General features: G+C 45.7%; 1 protein-coding gene and 1 long non-coding RNA gene across 4 annotated transcripts in view; one reads left to right on the top strand and one right to left on the bottom strand.

Annotated features, from left to right (window-relative positions):
* The window catches only part of DLGAP2 (DLG associated protein 2), a 937,648-nt gene that overhangs the window by 654,205 nt on the left and 262,371 nt on the right, over positions 1-21,072 (top strand). The window lies entirely within an intron of this gene.
* Positions 13,008-21,072, bottom strand: LOC131384061 (uncharacterized). Its single transcript, XR_009214547.1, has 4 exons — positions 20,944-21,072; positions 14,576-14,871; positions 13,424-13,476; positions 13,008-13,129 (listed from the first exon to the last, which is right to left on the bottom strand). It is a non-coding gene; the product is annotated as an uncharacterized LOC131384061 (long non-coding RNA).

Raw genomic sequence — 21,072 nt, 5'->3', positions numbered from 1 at the left:
CGTATCTCAGATGTGCCTGGTCACTTGAGGGAGGTTCAAACCTCTGCAGTGCAGCGATACTATAGTTTCTAAGGCGAATTAAACTTTTCCATAAACGTGTCTGATCCTCAGAACAGTCCACCAGGCGGGAGAATCCGATTTTCCTGCTCCTTTTTCCCAAGTGAGGACATGGAGTTCTAGTCCCGCTGAATGAGCCACCGGAGGCCTGAACCAGAACCCCTCTGCCTCCACGGCCGCCCCTTCTTTGAAAACGTTACCAAGAAAACGAACAGTTTCTTGTCACCTCAGCATAGAAATGTCAACATGGAAACTCTGGAAACTCTGTTTCCATGTTGACATTTTAATCCAAAGTGTCTATCAGGTCGCTTAATAAGTAAAACAAGGAATCAAAAACCAGGTAGTAAGAAAAGGAATCGGACATGTTGGCTGCTTAAGAGGAGAGCCTGGCGGTGGAATGTGGCTCGCGAGCATCCGGGCTGGCCTCCTTTTCTGTCTCTCCTCAGACATTTGTTTCAAAGCGTGAGCATAATCCGTTCTCTCCCTAAAACTTGTTCATGTGAAAGTTTCTCAAACTTGCAAAGAATGCGCTTTTGTTCCAGGAAACAGATTTGCTTCGTGAGGAGGCCCAGCTCAGTGTGGCTGTGGATGTGGGACTCAGAGCCCAGGGCTGGGTGGTCCCCATCACTCCTCCGTGCAACCGTCAGCGCTCCCGCCCCACCCTCTCCCAGGCGGGCTCAGCAGGAGAAAGGGTGGGGGTGGGGAGGTGGCGGGGAGACCCGCGTCCATTTAGTGTCTGAGGGTGGGGAGACTCGCGTCCATTTAGCCTCTGAGGGTGGGGAGACCCGCGTCCATTTAGTGTCTGGGTCGGGGGAGACCAGGGTCCATTTAGCCTCTGAGGGTGGGGAGACCCGCGTCCATTTAGTGTCTGAGGGTGGGGAGACCCGCGTCCATTTAGCGTCTGAGGGTGGGGAGACCCGCGTCCATTTAGTGTCTGAGGGTGGGGAGACTGTCTGAGTGGGGGAGACCAGCGTCCATTTAGCGTCTGAAGCGGGGGGAAACGTCTTCATTTAGTGTCTGAGGGTGGGGAGACTGTCTGAGCGGGGGAGACCAGCGTCCATTTAGGGTCTGGAGGGGAGGGGAGCCCAGCGTCCATTTAGGGTCTGAGGTGGGGGTGGGGAGACCAGCGTCCATTTAGCGTCTGAGGTGGGGAGACCAACGTCCATTTAGCGTCTGAGGTGGGGAGACCGGCATTCATTTAGCGTCTGAGGTGGGGAGACAGGCGTTCATTTAGCGTCTGAGGTGGGGAGACCGGCGTTCATTTAGCGTGTGCAGGGTGCACAGGTTCGACAGCATCTCACCGCATGTTCATAGAAGCCCTTGAAACAAGCAGCATTGTCACTGCCTTCATCCTGATCAGGACATGGAGCCTTTGATCGTTGTAGCAAACACTGTTTTTCTCTGACTTCAGCTCTTTGTGTTCTCTTACTGTGAAGGTTAATGTGGTAACAGTGGTTTCCACGGGGCTCACCAGGGCAGGCATGGTACATAGCGCAGGTGTGAATGCACTGGGGATCCGAAGCCCAGAACTGGGGAGGAGCGGAGAAAATGCGGACAGATAAATAGGAGGCTCAGAAGGAGTTGACTGCGTGGCCGCCTCCAGGGGCACACAGGGGGCTGCACTCCTGCTTCAGTGAGGCTCCAGGGGGGTACAGGGGGCCACACTCCTCCCTCACTCAGCGATGCTCCAGGGGCGCACAGGGGGCTACACTCCTGCTTCAGTGAGGCTCCAGTGGGGTACAGGGGGCCACACTCCTGCCTCACTCAACGAGGCTCCAGGGGGGCACAGGGGGCCTCACTCCTGCCTCACTCGACGAGGCTCTAGGCACAGAAGCCCACGTAGACCTATGAACAGACCAGAGGGTCCTGGAATTATTTCAGAGAAAGTGATCAGTGTCTCCACAAATGCAGTTAATGCCTTTGAAGAATTCGATTATTACCTCATCTTTATTGGCGGGAATTCAGAGTTCACAACACAAAAGTGCAGCTCCAGGAGCTCGCTCTGATAAAATATTACATTTTCAAAACAGAGCTACCACTGACTTTCATCTGTCGTGGGAAAAAAAAAAGAATTAAATATCTGAAATCAGCACGTTTGGAGAATGGGGTCTATAGTCCCATTCTGGACAGTGGAAGTGGGGGATTAGATGCCCTCAAGAATATTGTTATCTCATTAGCAAAAATAAATCTAACTCCTGCCCTCCAGCAAATAAAAGATCTCTAGCCATACAGTGTCGCCTGATGCACAGCATTCTCCTTCCGAATCATTGTCCAAGACCTTGATCTTGGGTGGCCCAAAGAATGATGATGTAGCTGTCTCCACTACTGAACGTTTAAGAAATGGATGTTCCATGTGTAATAACTAAGTCATTTATTAAATAGTATGGTCTAAAAATTAAACAGCTTCACTTTAGATGGCCTCAAACATGAAAATATTCAACTTTAGATATTTATATTCAATATCCTCAAGTCATTATAAAATATAACTAATGAATGGATTTGATTCTGGCATGTTTTTAGAAAAATGATTATTTCTGTAGTCGCTTAGCCTGAAATTATAGCCATCGTTAACTTCTTTCCCTCTTTTAACCCCAAACCCACGATTTATGTCTCTACTTTCACAGTTAAAATGGAAGCTTCAACTGGCTGCCATTGCTCTCTCTGCATTCACATGACACTCCACTGTGACGCCAAATAAAAGGGAAAAAAGTGTTTCCTTCTCGATACCAAATGCAAGAAAGATTCCATTTTTTTCCTTTGCTGCACTCACACCAGTATTTCTGGCCACCAAATGTGTGGGTATGTTCCCATGCACTGTTTCTGCCACTACCAGGACACCAACTGGGCATCCTCTAATTCATTGCCATCCTGACCCTGGCCACCTGTGTGTAGCCTCAGACCCCCCGCTGGTTAAGGGTGCAGCCCTGCAAGACCAGGGCCAATCCCACGTCGGGCTTCTGGCCTGCTGGGTAGAGATCATGCGTTCCCATGGCTCCACCTCCGGTGCAGTGATTTGCTTGAATGGCTTACAGAACTCGGGGAAACACTTTACTTATGTTTACCCACACTGTATAAATGCTGCCGCTCACGCACAGCCGAAGGAAGGGGCACATAGGGCGAGGTAGAGGCCGGGGCCACGTGGACCCTCCGTGCCCTCTCTGGGCACCGTCTCCCTGTGTTCAGCCCTCTGCAAGCACTCCAAAACCCTTGGTAGGTTTTGTTTTTCCTTTTAAATTTGTTATTTTTAGTTGACTCATAATAATTGTACATATTTGTGGGATACTGTGTTACACTTTGATGCGTGTGTGTGTGTGTGTGTGTGTGTGTGGGTGTGTGTGTGTGTATAGGTTTTGTTTTCCTTTTATAAATGGTTATTTTTGGTTGGCTCATAGTAATTGTACATATTTGTGGGATACTTGTTACACTGATACGTGTGTGTGTGTGTGTGTGTGTGTGTATAGGTTTTGTTTTCCTTTTATAAATGGTTATTTTTGGTTGACTCATAGTAATTGTACATATTTGTGGGATACTTGTTACACTCTGATACGTGTGTGTGTGTGTGTGTGTGTGTATAGGTTTTGTTTTCCTTTTATAAATGGTTATTTTTGGTTGACTTACAGTAATTGTACATATCTGTGGATCCCGTGTTACATGTTGATGCATGTATATAATGTATAAGGTGAGGTATAGGAACACATGCTCCAGCATCCAGCATCGCATCACTAATCCCCAGGGAAGTGCAAATCAAAACCACACTGAGATACTGTCTCACTCTGGTTAGAATGGCAGTTACCAGAAAGACTAAAAATAACAGTTCTAGCAAGGATGTGGAGAAGGGAATTCTTAAAGTGTTGGTGAGAATATAAATTACTCTAGCCACTAAGGAAAACAGCATGGAGATTCCTCAAAAAACTAAAAGCCACCATACGAGCCAGCAATCCCACTACTGGGTGTACGGCCAAAAGAAATGGTATCAGAGCTGCACCATTCACAATAGGCAGGAGATGGAATCAACCTGAGTGTCCGTCAACAGAAGAATGGAGAAAGAACATGAGAAAGGGGGTAGGTAGACACAATGGACTACAGTTCAGCTGTAAAAAGAATGAAATCCTTAGGGTTTTTTTTATGTAGACTTCCTTACGTAAGCACCGTGAATTAAATCACTGGCCATCCCTGATTCGGCTAACCTTCAGTCCCTTTTCCCTTCCTGGAGGTCTGGGGTCAGGAGGGGCTAGAAGTTCCAATCCTCTAATCACAAGGCTAGTTCCCTGGGGACCACCCCATCCTGAGGCTCTCCAGGGTTCACCTTGAGTCTCTGCATCAGCGTAAACTCAGGTGTGGTTGAAGGGCTGGCTGGGAATGACTAAGGACTGTCCTTTTGACCTTTATTGCCCTTATTATTTAGGAAACCATGGGGTTTTAGGAGCTCTGAGCAAGAAGTCGCTCCATCACAGCAGTGTTTAGATAAATACACGTAAATGAAGCCTATTTCTGGCCACCTCACTTCTGCGATTCTCTCTTCCACTCTATGCTGGTGTCCCAGGTCATCTCACCACTTTTGACTTTTTTCTAATTCCAATTCATCCTGTAGAAAATTTCCTAAACTACAACTCTATGCATGTCACTCTCCTACTAAAGCATGTTTAAGCTATCCACAGTGTATCCTGAATATATTTTAAAACATGATCTTCTATGTTGAGCGTCAATGCCAAAGCCTGTGGGTCAAGGTTTCACGCTCTCAGGACCCAATTTATGCTTCCAACTACATTCCCTCTCAACAGAATGCCCTCCACTCCAACCAGTAGAGCCACTGCTGTTTCCAAAATCTATCACATAACTCAGCTCCCTGGCTCAGTGGTAATCTTGTTAACTTGGCCCTCCCACAGTGACCTTGATTAAAATCCCATAATCGTCCAAATTTGGACCTGTTGGTGCCATTTCAGAGGTGCTTCCCTGTCTGCGCAGTCCTGTTTGGTGTCTTCGTTGCCTGGGCTGTGGGTGTGGCAAAGGGTCTTTCTTTCTTGCATTTTAATCATTTGATCGGATGTTTTGAGGCTGTACTGAATGTTGCTTCCCAAAGAGCAGGGTCCTCTCTCATGGGCTGTAGCTCCCCTGAGGAGGATGCAAGTTGTGTTATAGACTTTCCAACTCAGAATAATACACTGGAGAAAATTTCAATCTCTCCAACAAGTGACTAGTAGAAAATGGTAAAATAACTTATCCAAAGTATGTTTTTCAGACATTTGAATTTTGTGGTTCACAAACAGGAAGCCGAGCTCATTTTTCCTGGAAAATAGCTCTAACATCTGTTTCATGTCGTGCGTGTGAGAGCTGCTGTGATCTGTGAACACAGCCTGTCCTTTGCTCTTCTTTGATTTTTCTATCCAGTGCTTTTTGAACTGAAAGGCTTGTGTATAGGCCTTGCATGCATTAGAATCTTCCAGCTGTGTTTGAGTGAAGTTGTGACTGCAGTTCATCAATCACCATCCCATTCTGAGGCTCCCAGAATAATAACACCCGCACGAGACACACGGAATTAATATATAGGCCAACACAACCTGAAAATACATAGAATCACTTTGATGCTACATCCTCAGCCTTTCTATAATATCCCAGTATTCCATGGGGTGGGGGGAATTTAGTTATTTCATTAAAGTTAGGAATATTATGGAAGTTATATTTTCATATATTGAAGAGAGTAACGATTGCAAAAGATGAGAATAGATTTTAGTGATGAACAAGAAGCAAGTACGTATGTTTGTCTATAATAAAAGTGATAAGGCTAGGCACAGTGGCTCACGCCTGTAATCTCAGGACTTTGGGAGGCCGAGGTGGGTGGATCACGAGGTCAGGAGTTCGAGACCAGCATGGCCAATATGGTGAATCCACATCTCTACTATAAATACAAAAATTAGCCAGGTATGGTGGCGCACGCCTGTAATCCCAGCTACTCAAGAGGCTCTGAGGCAGGAGAATCACTGGAACCCGGGAGGTGGAGGTTGCAGTGAGCCGAGATCATGCCATTGCACTCTAGCCTGGGTGACAAAGTGAGACTCCATCTCAAAAAAAAAAAAAGAGAAAAAGTGGCGAGTAAAAATGTTAGCAATCATAATAGCTGATATTTGCCGAGCATCTATCACACGCCAGGCACCGAGGGCAAGGCTGCGTTTCTTACTCCATGGAATTTCAGGGCACCCGGACAAGGTGTGTAGGACAGCTACCCCGTTTCACGGACCACATGGCTGAGTCTCGAGGGTGTTTCCTAATGTCTCACGGCCGCTAGGCAGGAAAGACACAGCCCCTCCTGAAGGGTGTTTTTTTAGGAGTTATGGAATATGGAAAAGATACCAGAAGACCAGGATAGAAAAATGTCATTCTAGTTTTCAAAATAGGGAAGAAGTGGATTCCAGCAATTAATTATGTACCTGTGAAATTTCCGTCCACTGCAGGCGAAGTTACACAACTCAAGTCTTAATGACACGCTTGTGTATATGTAGGGAGAAAAGCGAAGATGGCCATGACTAAGCGTGGTTCACTAAGAGCAAGTGCTGCCAGGGAAACCTCTCCTGTCTTTAGAGACTTAATGTAAATCTGTGTCTTGATCCCATGAAGGCAGAAGAGTGTTTGGAAAAGGCTTTCTTTGACATTTAAAAAAAAAAAAGGTGTAGATGGAACAGACAGGGTGGATGTGTCTTGAGAAGCCCACTCACGGTTATCGGCAAAGACCAGAGGGCACGGCTGGTGTGTGTTCCCTGCCCACCTTGGGGTGGTACATAGCAGGTGCTCGTTAAGTGCTCAGGGAACTCAACATGCTGAGACCAGCCAGGATTAGGGGTGGGGGAATGTGTCCGTCCGTTCACAGGGGAAAGGCTGAGGGCATGGGAGTGTTTCATCCACCATCTTCAAATGTGAGAGCTGCTCAGGGCAGAGTTGGATGCTGTGCTGTTCCAGAATCAAGCGCTGTGAGGCCTGAGGAAGCTCTGGGTCCCTCCTCACTTCACCCTAGGCCAGCCCTGTCTAGGGGGTCCCTTAGCCTGAGGAGGGGGTCCATGCATGTGGCGTGGTACATGTCACTGTGGCTACATCTTGAGCACATCCAGATACTTGGTGCTCATCATAGTGATATCAAAACAAAGGTGAAAATGTTCAGACTGCCACAACAATGGAGACAAGTGGAAATCTTTTAGGGGAAATACTATGTTTTTAAAATAATGAATGAATCGCAACAGCTAAAGCCTGGTGGCAAGTTAATAGTTTAATATAGTTTTGAATTTAACCAGCAGAGATTGAGATTTTTAATGTAAACACAGGTGTGTAGACCTCAGAACTCTACTTAGTCACAGCTCTTATCACTCCCTGACCCCAGGCCCGCTCAGTGCATGGGACAGACAGGTTCCCCCAGGCACCGGGGCAGCTCAGGTGGAGGCAGAGCCCAAGACCACCCCAGGTTCTGCCTCTGGGAGGGGTCTGGACTGGAGGAATTGCTCAGTGCAGCGAGAGCTTGGCATGTGTAGCCGCTAATACCATTGACTGTGTGTGCAGGAGCACTCCAAGGGAGAGAAGTGGGTGGGGAAGACAGCCAGGGCTAGTGGCAGAAGCAATGGACCCATGCACTTCCAAGCTTCTAGTTGCTACAGGAGAAATTCGAGCAGGTTAATCCCTCTTCAAATGACACTTGCACGTCTACACCCATTCCCTGCATGGAAACATCAGGAAAGCAAAAATATCCCGCATTCAGAAGAACCCAAATGAGGAAGCAGTGCTGAAAAATAGATGTACTCTTGTGATCGACTCACATGACTGGAATGAATTCTGCAGAAATAGCAGCCGCATTATTCAAAGCTTGTATCAGGCAGCCAGTTGGATGGAGGTTCTGCTCCCATGTGAGATACTCTCCCGTGGCGCTCAGAGGACACCAGCATGAATGTCATTGTGAACTAAAGTGGGCTCCGCATGGGTGAAGGAACACAGAATGAGCCTGCAGCTATTTCTGTCTTTCACACAAGTCAAAAGACCTCTAGAAATTCAGCTAGTCTTAAACTGATGGCTTGGCATAGGTAAGAAAGTCACAGCCAAAGGAGGTCCCTTCTGTAGTCTGCATCTAACTCTTCAATCTAAAGACAACAGAGGCTTATTAAGATGTGCGTATTGAGGGTCCACTATGAGCCAAGCCCCTTGTTACACATTTTCCTCGTTTTTCTTTGGCCAGAGCATATTGATACTTGGCATATGGGATGGTTGTGATTTCCAAAAGAAATAATAAAATGAAAATGTTCAATTGTGTATAGCTGCCCAGTGGAATGTTACCCTGTCATAGAAAGGAAGGAAATTCTACACATCCTACTACTTGGGTGAACCCTGAGGACACTATGCTGAGTGAAATAAGCCATCACAAAAGGGCAAGGACGGTGTGATTACCCTAACGTGGTACTTGGAGGAGTCAGACGCACAGACAGAAGGCCGGATAGGACAAGGACAGTGTGATCCCCTTATACGCGGCACCTGGAGGAGTCGGATACATAGGTCAGAGGGAGGCTGCCAGCAGCTGGGGAGGGAGAATGAGGAGGGCTGTTTAATGGGGCAGAGCTTCAGTTTAGGAAGATCAAGAAGTTCTGGAGATATTGGCAGTGATGGCTGCACAACAATGAGAATGTGCTTAATGCCACTGAAATAGACAAAAATCGCCACGATGGTGAATCTTATGTGTAGCTGACCTCAATGTAAACATTTAAAAAGTTTTAAGCACTTAGTTTTTAGTAAACTTGTATAGTACTTTGCCAACTAAGGTAGTTTTTAAAATTATATTTCAGCACTGGGTAGTATAAGGATTTTTAAATTTATAAATTATGCCTAACTCTATCGCCTCAGTCATGATAACATTGTGAATTCAATCTTTTAACTCACTTCAATGATAGTGAAAATATCTGTCTGTATTTTAAGGAGTATAAAAGACTTAGCCATGCCCATGGTAAATGGGGGGTTAATAAAAGCCTGTGCTTGATCTGTCAGAAGGGGACCTGGTATTAACGTCTAGCGTCTTCCCCAGGAGGCCAGCCAGGTACAGTATTCGCTGTGCTACTCGACAGCATCGCCTGTGGTACCAGGGACCCATCAGGAAACTGGAACCTGGGTGAGAGAGAAAGAAGTGTGTGATGGGAACACTGTGCTTGGGTCTTCCCTGAGGCCAGACATGGACAGCTGGGTGCATCTCTGCAGGGGCCCCCAGAAGGTGTTCCTCTGGATCCCTTGGAGCAGATGTGGACCTCTCCAGATCCTGGACAGCCTCAGTGCACAATCCACATGGTCGTCCACAAGCCTAGAGCTGTCATGTGAACCCCTGAGACAGCTCTGACGGCAAGATGAGGCTCCTGTCCTGTAGAGAACTGGCTCCTGTGGGCTCATGAACCAAGAGAAGGACGTCTGTGCCCCATTAAGAAAAAAAAACCCGGGCGCGGTGGCTCACACTTGTAATCCCAGCACTTTGGGAGGCCGAGGCGGGCGGATCACGAGGTCAGGAGATCGAGACCACGGTGAAACCCCGTCTCTACTAAAAATACAAAAAAATTAGCCGGGCGTGGTGGCAGGCACCTGTAGTCCCAGCTACTTGGAGAGGCTGAGGCAGGAGAATGGCGTGAACCCGGGAGGCGGAGCTTGCAGTGAGCCGAGATGCGCCACTGCACTCCAGCCTGGGCGGCAGAGCGAGACTCCGTCTCAAAAAAAATAAAAAAATAAAAATAAATAAACGCACAGCAAAGCCGCTGCAGGGTGACCCCAGGGGATGTCAGGGCCCTAGACGCAGAATCAGAGACAGCCAGAAGTTCAGTTCAGTGCCTGAGGTGCAGAATGTGGACTGGAGCTCAGTGTCTGAAACCAGGGAAGAAAGGAGACTTGGGAAAAGCATACTAGCCAGGACCTGATGTAGGGCTTATGGAAACCAGGCGCCTGGAGGACAGCACTGAGCAGAACATGCTACACCTGCAAGGTGAATGTGTGGGTGTGGGGTCCTCAGTGTGAGAGTGAGGCCAAACTCTGAACCGAGGGAGAGCATCCCCCAAGGCTGGGAGAAAGCATCAGGGTACGGCAGGAGGACAAAGAAACCAGCTGAGCTGCTGGAGAAACTCACCGCACAGCCACAGATGCAGCAGGACAATTGTAAACTGACTTTGTCCACCCCATACCCACAACAGCAAATTCAAAATGATGAGAAGAGAGGCAGATGTAAGTTAAGAGCAGATGTCTATGAAAAACAAGGAGAGCAAGGAATTTGGAGACCTAACATTGGGAAGGACAGACTCCAAACTAGATCTGCTCAAAGTCCATCTGGAGGGAAATGCTGAGTTGCCCACGAGAACATGACCGAGGAATACAAACAAATGAATGGCATGAAGCAGAAGCCCAGAGCTAGGGAGGAAAGATGTAGAGACTCCAACAAGTTAGCAGAATTCCAGAAGAAAAGATCCCAGAGGGTGACAGAAAAGTTGTATCCAAGGAACAGTGGCTGGAAATTGACCAGGATAACATCACCCATCCAGACTGAAAGGGTTCAGCTGTTGCCTGGAAGGAAAAATCCCCAACCTGGACAGATGATGTGAAACTCAAGACCATGCATGGCTAAGAGAAACTCTTATTAACCTCACCCAGAAAGATAGGAATCTACAAAGGAGCAAGGATTAGACCAACAATAGATTCTTCATTAGTAAAAACATATGCAAGAAGATGGTCAAATTATGGCTTCCACGTCTTGAAGAAAAATAAAATTCCCTCCTAAAATCTCATGTCCAAATAGTTGTAAAAAAAAATTAGTGTCAGATATACAAAAATTCAACCTTCTATTCTATTTGAAAGATTACTCCAATGCATATGAAAGGGGAAAAAAAATAACAACAGAAGATACAGGATACAAGAAACAGCAGAGAGATCAATAAAAAATATTGTGTCTTATTGACAATTAAAAACTACGAATGCTTATTTGAATAATTTAAAGAAGTGGCTTCAATAGGTAAAAGGTGTTAAGATCTTTATTTTAATAAACTTTAGTTAAGGCAAAATACAAAATAAAGGATAAGAAACACTACATAGGTTAAAAATCTAATCAGGAGCATAGTAAGTATGAACTAATAAGCCTTTTACAACTAGCATTAAATTTCATAAAATAAAAAGGAGAAATTGACAAATCTACAATTATAGATTTCAGTATATTTTCTCAGAAAAGGAATTGCTCAAGCAGACAAATTAGTGAGGATATAGATGATTTGAACAACACAATGACAAATGTAATATGATAAATATATATTACCAAGTATAGAATAAACACTCTTTTTAAGCATACCCCAAAGTAACAAAATCAATTACAAACATTTTAAAGAATAAATATGATGTAGCTACTCTCTCATAATGTAATGCAGTTGAGTTAGAAATAATATAAAGAAACATCCTCATATATTTCAAAATAATCAAATGTCAGCAGAAAGCACTTGATATGGTTTGGCTGTGTCCCCACCCAAATCTCATCGTGAATTGTAACTCCCACAATCCCCACATGTCATGGAAAGAGCATGTTGGGAGGTGACTGAATTATGGGGGTGGGTCTTTCCTGCTCTGTTCTCCTGATAGTGAATGAGTCTCATGAGATCTGATGGTTTTAAAAATGAGAGTTTCCCTGTACAAGCTCTCTTCTCTTGTTTGCTGCCATGTAAGACATGCCTTTCACCTCTCGCCATGACTGTGAGGCCTCCCCAGCCACATGGAACCATAAGTCCAATAAGTCTCTTTCTTTTGTAAATTGCCCAGTCTCAGGTATGTCTTTATCAGCAGCATGAAAATTGACTAATATAGTACTCTTCTCCATAATTCAAAACTTAACAATGCCACAATGAATATTGTAAAATACTTGGAATTAATATAAAGTGAACTTATATCAGTATTTGTAGGAAGACAGCTAAAATGCAACTTAGATTGCAACCTTAAAAGTTCATAAATGTATTTATTGGAAAATGACAAGGAAAATAAAAATAAATGACTTACGTAGCAAAATGAGCTAGAAAAAGAACAAAGTATGCTAAATAAAATAAGAGAAAGAAAATGATAAACATAAAATAGAAAATAATCAAAATGGAAAACAAAATGCTAGTTCGTTAAAAATAGACAATCTCTGTCAAAACTCATCAAATCAGAAAAAAATTTTAAAGCCTATTAGAAATATAATTTTTTGAAAAAATATAACACAATGAGCAATTTTATGATGTAAAATTTAAAAAGCTAGATAAAAAGGACAATTTGTCTAAAAAATAAAATTGAACAATTCAGTGAGTATGCAAATAAACTTACTACCAGTAAATAATTCCATAATTTTAAATAACTGGATCTCTCTTTCCTTGAGAGAGAGAGAGAGAGAGAAAGAGTGAGTAAGTATGTGCCAGGGAATACAAAAGAGGGGAAAGCTACTCGGCTAACATGAGAATGATATATTCTTGATAACAAAACAGGGCAAGGACAGTATAAGAAAAGAAAATTATAGGTCAGATTGACTGCTGGGAAGAGATGGAAAATATTAAATAAGACATTAGACATTTACAGGTACAGAAGTATGCATATGTATACCTCATAAATATGCACGTGCCCATACTTTTAAAACAGTGATGGCTCTCAATCATGTAAGGTTTATCTCAGGAATGCAAGGATGGCTCAATGCCAGCAAATGTGTCGAGTGGAAGCTTTGCAGGCAGGAAGAGGCCATGTGGCGCATATCACTGCATGTGCTGCACACCCACATGGGAGAGTCTTAAACAAAATCTGGCATGCACAGTCCGTCATCCAGCTGCTCACTTACCAGCTAGGTGACTCCCACGCACAGGACATCTTCTCATGCCCTGCTTGGCTATCTAGGGTGACCCATCCTTGTTTTCCTGAGGTTTGGGCATTTCTGTTGTTAAAAGATCAACTTAGGCACATTAAAATTCTGTGGAGTTTATTTGAACAGACAGCAATTCATGAATTGGGCAGCAGCAGACTGCAAGCAGTGTAGCACTTCTCTGGGGCTTGAGAGGTGAGGCAGAAACTTTCATAAGTTTTCCTGGAAACAAAACAAAACATGTCAGATTAGTTAGAAAAATCCCTACTTAGAGTTAATTGATAGTTTCTGATTGGTGGAGTCCCTACTTAGAGGTCAGTTGGCAGTTTCTGAATGGTGGAATTCCTACTTAGAGTTCAGCTGGTGGTTTCTGATTGGTAAGGGCTCTCGTTTCATTTCACCATTTACATGGGACTTTGGTTTGCTTACATAGGAACTAAAAGTGCTGGGGCTATCCCAGCCCAGTGGCCTCCCAATTAAACTTTTGTTAATGCTGTGGTGGCTGCTGTCACTCACTGTGAGCTCATGGGGTCCAGGATTGTGTCTTGTTCATTGCTGTGGCTTCCATACTAAACAAAGTACAGGAGACATAAGAGATACAAAAGGCTGGGTTAACGTGCTGACGATGTGTAAGCTGAAGATGACTTAGGGACATGGAACGCTGCCCTTCTGTGAAACATTCTTACAATAACAACTTAGAAGAACTTATCCTAAAGACTGTCATCCACAGCCACCGAGAGGAGGGGAGAAATGTGTTCTACTGCCCGGTGTCAGCACAGTTAAAACCAGCAGGGATGAGCCTGTAGCAGGCACATGGCACAACTCTCCAAACAGACCTCTACTCCCTGGCTTCAATCCCAGTGCTTTTCATTTACACATAGAGGATATTCAGTGCAGGCTTCACACTGAGGCAGAAAAGCAGTGTTTTTATGTCCTTAAAAAAAATAGGCAGTATTCATTTGATTTGTCCAAGGTGATCTGGCCATTGATTGTGGAGTCAAGCCCATGCTCAGAACCCATTTTACCTTCATCATACATGGCCTTCTCCATAATTTTCAGATATGCACCTGAAAATATCATCTTGCAGAATGAAAGCAGACAGAAGGGGAGAGATGCATATATATATATATATATATATATACACTTATATATATACATATATATATACTTATATATATACACACACACACATACATATATATCTATATGTATGTATATATGTGTATACATATGTATATATATATACAGATGAACACAGAATTCATTTTTAGTGAGAATAATCATGTTACAGTGTGGTAAAATAAGCCACTGCCACAGCATTTTGCCTTTTAGGATAATTTTATGGCTCATAAGGAGGTTTCAGCACTCACTTTAAAGATGACATTCTCTGCAAAAATATCTTAATCCCTGTATGTCACCAATGATCTGTGATTCGTTTGGTTAGATTTTAATTTAGATTCTAAATAAGCATTCGAAATCCTCCTTGCTAAAAATAAGAAGAAAATAATAGTACAGATTAAATCTTAAGCGGCTTCATTGCTTTATAGAGGAACTCGGCCACATTTACGTTGCATTGCGAATGTGTGGGTGTTTTCTCAAATACAAGGAAATCATGCTGATGTTTCTTCAAGGTCGGTTTGATCAAATCACATTAGGCAAAGGACTTACTTGTAAGCTGGTCTTCTAGTGGAAGAAGCCTGGAAAGATTGATGTCACAAAGCCTAGGTCTACAGGCCTTGTAGCTAAGGTGACTCAGACAAACCCCATTGCCTATGGGCCTCAGAGGTTTTGTATTTAAAATGAAGATCAGACCATGGATCTCAGTGTCACAGCTGCCTCTGACTGCTGTTCTGTGAGATTGAGAGCAGTTTGTGACCTGCCTTTCATATTTTCTTGAAGAAAAATTAATCATTTTAAGTATTATTTTCTATCACAGTTTTCTTCCACTCAGAAATAGCTTCAACCTGCAGATCCAAAAATAAGATGAACAGTTATTAAAACATCCTTTGTTAGTCTTTAAAGGACGACCCTGACACGTCTGACACATTAAATCAGGAATGGCATGGCAGCATCTTCGATATCAGGCATTGGCGATAATGAATGAATAATGAAAAGATCTGGTTTCCAATTCTGACTCGGCTGTTGACTTTCTCTGGGGTTCTGGGCAAGTCATTATCTTCTCTTTTACTTCAAGTCTCCTATTTACAAGATGAGGCTAGCACTCATGCCCCTCTTACGGAACGGAGCAAAGGAAATATTTGGACATAGAAACAAAAATGAGCCTGCAAACTGTAAAATGGGAAGCAAAGGCTGCTACTGTTATTTCCATTGTTACCGCCCAGTGCAGAGAATGGAAACACGTGCGATTCAAACACAAGTCACTGAGCTGAAATATCTTTAATGCCTGGTACAGGCCATTCGCAAAAGTTACATCTTGTGTCAATCTGACACATCATTAGAATCATTATGTGTAAGTCCTGATTCAATGTTCTGGGATGTTTTTAAAGACTAAAACTCACTAAATTTAATGTTTAGTAATAGAGTAGGGGCTTTATACATCTGTTTATTCATTGTGCTCCTTGACTGCACGTCTGATCCTTGCTGACAACCTACTGGGCGTCAGCACTGTGCCAACCTCAGTCCCGTTGGCTGACCGGATGGACCCTACCCATGGGCAAAGGGCAATGCATAGAAACAGCAGCAGCAAGAAGAAGAGAAAGGAGAAAGGAAGAGACGACCAGCTGCCTGGCGCTCAGCAGCCGTTCATGCACGAGTTCCCAGGCCAAAGGCAGCACTGGCCACATCCACCCGTGCAGAGTTAGCTGACCTATCACAGGCTCACTGGCATGGTAAGGAGACCAGGGCTTGGTCCTTCCGGTGTAGCCTTCAGTCCGACTGCTGAGTGGAGGCACTGGCTCCCGGGCTTACCCTCCTTGGGCTATTGGGCAGCTTACTCAGCCTTCCTTTACTTACTTTGGTGTTTTCATTTGTGAAATGAAGATTGATGCGTGCATAATATGGACTCTTCTGATGCCTCTGCGTCGATGGTCACCAAGCCCTGAGAACCCTGCCAGCGCCCAGCACCCCATGCCAGCCAACACCACTACAGCTGCCATCTATCGGGGCTGAACCCTGCCGGCACCCAGCACCCCATGCCAGCCAACATCGCTACAGCTGCCATCCATCGGGGCTGAACCCTGCTGGCACCCAGCACATGCCAGCCAACACCGCTACGGCTGCCATCCATCGGGGCTGAACCCCGGCGTTTGATCATTCGGGGCTAGTTCCACCTCACACACTCATATGGAAACAGTCGTTTCTCTTTCTGCTTTTTTGCCTCATATTTCATTGCTGTAAAAGCCAGTGGCCAAGATGAAGATTGCAGCATTTAAAAATTCTTTATTGATTGGCTTTGCTTCCTCTACAAAAGCAGCTGCCAAATTTAATGTGAGAAACTGCTTTTGTGTTCAAGAAATTCTATGCACCTTAAAAAAAATGGTAGAGGGGCTGAAACATCCACTTAACTGGAAGAAGTTAGAGTCTGGGGATTAGCCCAACCAATGAAGCCACAGTCTTGTCTAAACGTTTATTTGTCATTTTCCTATAAAGATTCATGGGGCACATTCTCTTGAAATTGCCGCTGAAATTGTTGACTGGGGAGAGGAGACGAAAGAGATGGGCGAGAGAGTCAACGGTGTGGAATTTATGAAACTCTGTCTTTTGTAGTTGTAGTTCTAGAAATTCAAGGCCTTTTAAGTTAATTGTAAAAACACATTTGAAATTTTTATATTGAAAGCACTGGCCCTGAGCTGTTCTCTTCTGCGTCTGTCATGTCAGCATGCTGTGAATTTGGCTGGTGAGATGCCAGGGCCTCTGGGCACCTCCATGACCTGCCAGCATGCAGGATACGGGTGATTCCCATGGTCACGTGTTTGGGTTAAACCAAGTTCAGCGGGAGTCACCTGGTCCAGACACACTGGACCCCGGTGACTTGGGTCCTGACACAGCCTGGCCGAGCCGAGCCAGGGGCGTCCCCAGAGACCCAGAGACTCTGGAAATGGCGAGCATCAAGGCGTGGAGTTGCATGGAAGGCCCAGGGCCCGCTGTGCCACTGACCACTCCAGGACCCACAGGCGGCTGGACCTCCATGGAGGTGACCCCCACAGTCTGCTCTCCTCATGATTCTGCCAGGTTTTAGTCCCAGGGCACTTAACACAGGCTTTGGGACTCCCTGGCCAAGCCACGTGTCCCCAGTGTGTGGGTGGGAGTCAGCAGGGGAAGAAGCCCCTGCCATGAGCCCAAAGCCCCCCAGGAAGGTGCTGGACTTAAGTTCCATGAACTCTTGAAGGAGCTCACCTGGAAAATAAGTCACTGAAGATGCTTCCTGTGTTTCTGGCAACAGAACCCATCCAGGTTTCTGCCCTACATGTACCGAAACAACCCCTGTACTGGTCCAGCTGTGGCTGTCAGGGGCATCCAGTCCTAGGCAGTGCATGGCCCACGTGGAGCACAAACAGGAAGGGCTGGTCCTGCCAGGCACCCGCTGCATGGTGGCCAGGGCCAAGCATCTGAACCACGCGGTTTAGAAAGGTCTTTTGCAAAGGTGCTTGCTGCTGAGCCCGTGAGGCTGCTGTGGTGTGCAAGTGTACAGATGGTGCTGTCTGGTGAGCCCACCCAAGTAGGTCCTCGAGCTGGATGACACATTTGAAGAAGAGTCCTAATCAGTAATGTGCGCAGTCAGACACTGGGCAGCAAACACAGCTGACCGAGTGACTTGGAATTTTTTCTGTATCCACAAACACACATTTGGCAAACCGCTGAACACTGGTTAGGTGCCTGGAGTTTTGCTAGACACTGAAGATAAATACACAGATGAGGCAAAACTGGCTTTTTTTTTTTTTTGCTAGGGGAGTTCAGATATTGTGTTGACAGCTGAGCAGGTCATATTTGTAGGAATCCAAATTTTTATTAAATGGTATAAACCTCTGCTTATTTGTTCTAAATTTCTCCACGATGCACATGGAACCCAGTGCTGTCTGCAGTCCCTGGGGTCGTTACACTCTCAGAAACCAAGAATAACACCTCTTTGCAAACCACAAGCCAAGATTCTTTATGTAAATGTTATTGGAGAGAAAGAAGGGACATGGGCATCTCACTAAACCTCTCCATGCCCTGCAAGAAAGTGTTGTTGCACAGTTCCAGAAATGGCACTGAATGATGCTCTGTGCTGTGGGCGTGGCTGCTCTGCAGGTGGAGCATGGAGAGGCGGCCTCGGGGCTGAGGGTTTGGCGCTGGAGGATTAATATGACCGTCAGCAGCTCAACCGCTCTCTCCTTCTAGGTGGGTTTCATCTTGGTAAACGTGGATTCTCAGAATAGCCCTGAGGAAGTCTCCTTCCGTTTCCCTGCAGATTATCTGAGTCTGCAGAGACGGGGTCCTTGAGTCACCCAGGAGGCTGACAGGAGACACCAGGTGGACGTGCCACATGGGAAGTAGCCTCACGCACAGACAGCAAGCGCTCCATCTGTCTGGCCCATCTCCTGTGTAAGAGAGAGCCCTTAGCATCCTGCCACACCCACCACAGGGTCACCGAGATACCACCTGGGAGAGTATTGGCAGTTTGGGTTTTGGGTTTTTTTTTTTTTTTGAGACAGGGTCTCACTCTGTTTCCCAGGCTGGAGGGCAGTGGTGCAATCCTGGCTCATTGCAGCCTCAACCTGCCGGGCTCAAGCAATCCTCCCACCTCAGCTTCCCAAGTAGCTGCGACTACTGGCGTGTGCCACCACACCTGGCTAATTTTTGTTTTAGTAGAGATGGGGTCTATGTTGCCCTGGCTGGTCTCGAACTCCAGACTCACGCAATCTGCTGGTCTTTGTCTTCCAAAGTGCTGGGATTACAGGCATGAGCCACTGTGCCCAGCAGTCACTGGCATTTTGAGACACAGAAAATGCTCCGTGAACATGAGTAACATGCATTATCGTTCCTTCCTCCCCTCTCTCCTCATTATCATCCCTGGGCTCTGATGCAGGAGTGGGCGTGCCTGGTCTGCACATCACATGCCTCTGGCCCTGGACTCTTGATCTTGTGGATCCAGATATACAACACTCAGTAATCTGTGTTATTCTTCCTAAAACTTGAGCTTTGCCAACATTTCAGTGGTCACGTTGGCCCCACCGTCCTCATTGCTCCTGGAAGCTTAGGGACCCAGGGCCCTTCCAACCTACTCGGGCTTACTCTGTCCTCTTGTATTTTGTGAACAGGCACAATTTGGGGATATTTGGGTTTAAGCCCCAGATCTTCCACATTAGCTGTGTGACTTGAGCAGGTTTTGTAGATTTTGGAGTGGTAGTGGAATGAGGCCAACAAAGCCTTTTTCTAAGAATAAATGTGAGTTAAGTGCCATCCATCAGAAGCAGGCAAGGGCTTTATATAACCTCCCACACCAGCGCTGTGACTACGTCACACACCGCGCAAGGGTGTTTCAGTCAAAGACAAACCGTAGGTGCAGCGGTGGCCCCGTAAGGTTATCATCAGCTGGAAGACTCCTACCGTCCAGTGACCTCACAGCCGTCACAATTCGTGACTCACATGTGACTTAACTGGGTAGCGAAAACCCCTGTGCAGCCACTGTACGGAAGTGTAGCCATACAGGGATATGCAGTGCATCTTGCAATGGTGCTGACAGGCGATCGTGTCGCTGGTTTATGTATCTAGGATGCTGTACGTTTCATCATTATTTTAGAGCACGCTCCTTCTGCTTGTGGAAAACCATTATCTGTAAACAGCCCTGGGCAGGTCCTTCAGGAGGTGTCCAGAAGAAGGTACTGTGGTTGTAGGCGATGGCGGCTCCATATCTGTCACTGTCACTGCCCCTTAAGTCCGAACAGTGGGACAGGAAGTGAAGCTGGAAGATAGTGATATCGACAGTCCTGACCCTGCACAGGTTGAGGCTGATGTGTTTTTGGGTCTTAGTGCTTAATGAGAGAGTTTAAAAAGTAAATTTAAAAATTTAAGATTAAAAATGATAAAAGGCTTATAGAATAAGAATGTAAAGAAAAATATTTGTACAGCTGTACAATGTGTTTGTCTTTTAAGCTCAGCCTTAGAAGAGAGTCAAACAGTTTTAAAAATAAGATTTATAAAGTACAAGAGTTACAGTCTGTGTATGGGTCCGGGTTCTGTAGAGGGACAGGACTAATAGGATAGGTGTATATATGAAAGGGAGCTTATTAAGGAGAATTGACTCACAACCACAAGGTGAACTCCCACCACAGGCCGTCTGCAAGCTGACGAGCCAGGAAGCTGGTCCGAGTCCCAAAACCTCAAAAGCAGAGAAGCCAACAGTGCAGCCTTCAGCCTGTGGCCAAAGGCCTGAGAGCCCCTGGCAAACCACTGGTGTGAGTCGAAGAGCCCAAAAGCTAAAGAACTTGGAGTGTGATGTTCCAGGGCAGGACGCATCCAGCACAGGAGAAACATGGAGGCCGGAAGACTCAGCCAGTCCAGCCCTTCCACCTTCCTCTGCCTGCTTTTATCCTAGCCATGCTGGCATCTGAATAGATGGTACCCACCGAGATTGAGGGTTGGTCTGCCTCTCCCAGCCCACTGACTCCAGTGTTAATCTCCTTTGGCAACACCCTCACAGACACACCCAGGACAATACTTTGCATCCTTCAGTCCAATCCGGTTGACACTCACTATTAACCATCACGGTATGCTAAGGTTAACTTATTATTGAGGAATGAAAAGTATTTCTTGAAAATTGAATGTAGCCCAAGTTTGCAGTGTGTGTAGAGTCTACAGTGGCGTACAGTGATGTCCCGGGCCCCACATTCACTCCCCACTTACCCATTCACCCACCCGCTTACCCATTCACCCACCCACTCACCCAATTAACCCACCCGCTCACCCAGAGCAGCTTCCCGTCCTGCAAGCTCCATTCATGGTGAGTGCCCTCTGCAGATATACCATTTTTAACCTTTCGTACCATATTTTTACCATAGCTTTACTATGTGGAGACATGATACACAACTTCTTACCACTGTGTTACAGTTGTCTACAGTCTTCAGTGCAGTCACACGCTGTACAGGTGCAGCCTGGGAGCAGGAGGCCTATGCCATTCGTTCAGCCCAGGCGCGTAGGGGCGACGCCATCCGGGTCTGCGTTCA

Source organism: Hylobates moloch, unplaced genomic scaffold, assembly GCF_009828535.3.
Source record: "Hylobates moloch isolate HMO894 unplaced genomic scaffold, HMol_V3 SCAFFOLD_8, whole genome shotgun sequence".
Classification (NCBI taxonomy): domain Eukaryota; kingdom Metazoa; phylum Chordata; class Mammalia; order Primates; family Hylobatidae; genus Hylobates; species Hylobates moloch.
The sequence above is the reverse complement of the archived record's forward strand: the minus strand, read 5'-3'. Positions and strand labels throughout refer to the sequence as shown.